This window comes from Eptesicus fuscus, chromosome 19 (genome assembly GCF_027574615.1).
Source record: "Eptesicus fuscus isolate TK198812 chromosome 19, DD_ASM_mEF_20220401, whole genome shotgun sequence".
Lineage (NCBI taxonomy): Eukaryota > Metazoa > Chordata > Mammalia > Chiroptera > Vespertilionidae > Eptesicus > Eptesicus fuscus.
The window spans coordinates 17,743,051-17,746,236 of NC_072491.1; the positions used below are offsets into that span (position 1 = coordinate 17,743,051).

At 42.8% G+C, this 3,186-nt stretch overlaps 1 non-coding gene across 1 annotated transcript; it reads left to right on the forward strand.

Moving 5' to 3' along the window:
• Positions 1–1,769: 1,769 nt before the first annotated feature.
• Positions 1,770–1,937, forward strand: LOC114232152 (U1 spliceosomal RNA). Its single transcript, XR_003618199.2, has one exon. It is a non-coding gene; the product is annotated as a U1 spliceosomal RNA (small nuclear RNA).
• Positions 1,938–3,186: the final 1,249 nt, after the last annotated feature.

Genomic DNA, 3,186 nt, shown 5'->3' on the forward strand with positions numbered 1-3,186 from the left:
CGCCATAGTCCCACCCAGCGCTAACACCTGCTGCTGGCACTGTCCCCACTTGCACCCACTGCCAGCGCCAGAGCTGCCACTGCACCTGCTGCCAGCCCCCGGCGCCAGCTCCAATCACTCAGCGCCCTCAGACAGCAGCTGCCGGCCTCGATTGCCCCTCAGGGCTTCTCCACCTCCCCCTGCCCCTGAGGGGCGATCGGGGCCAGCAGCCACTGCTTGCACCCGCTGACGATGCTGCACCTGCAGCTGGTGCTGGCCCCAATTGCTCTGCGCCATCAGTGGGTGCAAGTGGGGCTGGTGCCGTTAGCGTGGGAGCTGCAGAGGCGGGAGTGGGGCTGCCAGCAGACAGAGGACCAGGGCCCACAGCGGGAGGGGCTGGGTGGGGGCACAGAGGATGTGCCGAGACCCGCCCCTGTGCCCACTGCAGCCTTTCAAGGTGTACTGGGCCCCTAGTTTGTAATATTTGATTTAAAGAATTTGTCTAATAAGCCCAACATCTGAGCTTCCCCAAGGTCAATTCCTACTGACTGCTTCCCCCGCCCCCCATGTATAAGCTATAGTCTCTGATTATTTGCATGACTTTTCACTTTTTCATTGAAAAGTAGATATTTTCAATAAAATACTGTGGCAACTCTGGAAATTAGATTGCCTTTCCCCAGAGGTTGTTTGCTGTTGTTTGTTGATTTTTTTGTTTTGTTTTGTTTTCAGTGAATTTCCTGGACTAATTTTTTATAGTCTGCTTTCTTTGTCAAGTCTCTACTTGGTTAGCTTAGTGGTCAACTACTTATTGGACAAAGATTTCCTTAAATTCCAGTGCAAAAGAAGTATCAAGGATTATTTAAATGTGCACAGGTAGAATTCTGTGTTATACCTGAAGAGGAAAGAACTTCAATTTTAAATCTCACTAGAACCACAGAAGGAGAGGGGCAATTTACCCAAAATAGGAGGAAGAAATCAAAACATAATTATATATTCAGGAGCCACTCCAAGAATATGCTATTATTCCTGTACATTCCTGGGCTTACTTTTGACAAAAGCAGTATAATTACCAAGCAACCTGACCCCTTCAAGACCAAGATTAGTGCAGGCCCAGATTTAACTACAGTAGGTCCTCGGGTTACGTTGGAGATCCATTCCTACGGCGTGACATAAGGCCGTAAGTCAGAACCCACCTACATAAGCAACTACGTCACTCACATGGAGCACATACACAGCAGTAATGAAGTGAAACAGTAAAAAAATATTTAAAAGAAAGATAACAATTCCTGACCTTTACTTGTGGTAAATAAATAATGAAAAACATAAAGCACATATGTACATACGTCGAAATGACGGAACTTTTTCTTTTTATAAATAAGTGGGAGGTGGCAATGTAACCACAAAACGACATATGTCGAGTCCTATATACCCCGAGGACTGCCTATATAGGGAATGCTTCAAATAGGACATTTTACCAATCTCCTGACTAACCATAGTCTGATTTTTAAGTCCAATTTTTGAAAACCCTAGACTAGGCCTAAATATTCCATCTTAATCTAAACCAATCTGACTTCGGGGTTTGATGAACCAGCCTTCATTCAATTCTCTTTTGTCACGAGTAGTGACATGGATTCATATACTTACGTGAAAACTTTGCTAATTAGGAAAAAGAAAAGTTTGAAGGCAGAATGCCAATCCAGAAAGAAGATAAGGGTACTGTTTGTTGATTGATTTCCAGATGTAAAGCAAGAAGTTATTGACCTCAATCAACATGCTCAATTGAAAGGGAAATACTTACCTGGCAGTGGAGATACCATGATCACGAAGTTGATTTTTCCAAGGTGAGGCTTATCCATTGCACTCCAGATGTGCTGGCCCCTGCGATTTCCCTAAATTTGGGAAATTCGAAATGCGTAAGTTGTGGTAGTGGGGAAAGAAAGAAAGGGAATCATAGCCAAAAGTAGACCTGTTACAAGTCACCAGGTTTGTATCTTTGGCTCTGGTGCCTGTATGATAAAATGGCAGAAACAGACTTGAGTTGAAAATATTGAAAGCGTCATTCAATTAGACCTAATTTCTATTAATAAATATTCAGAACTCATTTTGAAATATAGCAGTGAACTAAATTATCAGTGGAACTCTCTATTAAATAACTTGTGACATAAAGACAATGAGCTCTTTTGTGGTACATGTTCTATATTTACAACTATTTAATGACTATAAGTCCCTATATGTAAAAAATCTGGTGTCCAGAAGGTCCTGGGAAGCATTCCAAAGAGAGCCAGATTCTTAAAAGAAAAAAAAAAAGTGTCATAGTGTATCACATATTTACTACATTGAGACAGTTAAACTTTAAGAAATTAAACAACACTAGTTGAAAAAAAAACACAGTTTTTGAAATAATAGCAGGTTAATCATGGTGAAAAATTTTATCCAAACATACCTACCCCAAAGGAATTACAGTAAATGCCTTTTTTTGTAAATTAAATTTTAAGTGGCTAAGATAGCCGATAGTCTTTTAACTTGTACAATTTTAATCACATCTATTCCCATTAGTCACATCAAATCTACATTAAACAAAACTAAATGCACACACATATCTTTGTGCTAAAAGTATAGCACTTCCTTATGTAGACTCTCCAATCTTGCTCTTGCCTAATTTGTCTGTGTACCAAAGTGTATCAGTTTTGGGCATCTATATATATAACTCTAAGTGACCAACCATTCGACCAGTAGCTATGACACGCACTAACAACCAGGGGGCAGACACTCCAACTGGTAGGTTAGCTTGCTGCTGGGGTCCAGCCAATCAGGACTGGGCGAGACGGGCCGAACACACCCTGGAGCCCTCCCGCGGTCCCTCCCTGACCCCAACTGTGCCACCGGTGGGGTCCTTTGGCCTGGCCTGCGCCCTCCTGCAATCCACGACCCCTTGGGGGATGTCTGCAGGCCAGGCCGAGGAACCACACCAGTGCACGAATCCATGCACCGGGCCTCTTGTATAAATTTTAAAGAAAGATACAACCCAACACTGTGATATACAAGTAAAAAAATTTCTTGCATTCTAGACCTTGGTCGAACACAGTTTATTTTTGTTAAGAACTCTGTGTAATCTTACTAGAAACTAATTTAGCCCGTCTGGTGTGGCTCAGTGGTTGAGCTTTGACCCATGAACCAGGAGGTCATGGGTTTGATTCCTGGTCAGGG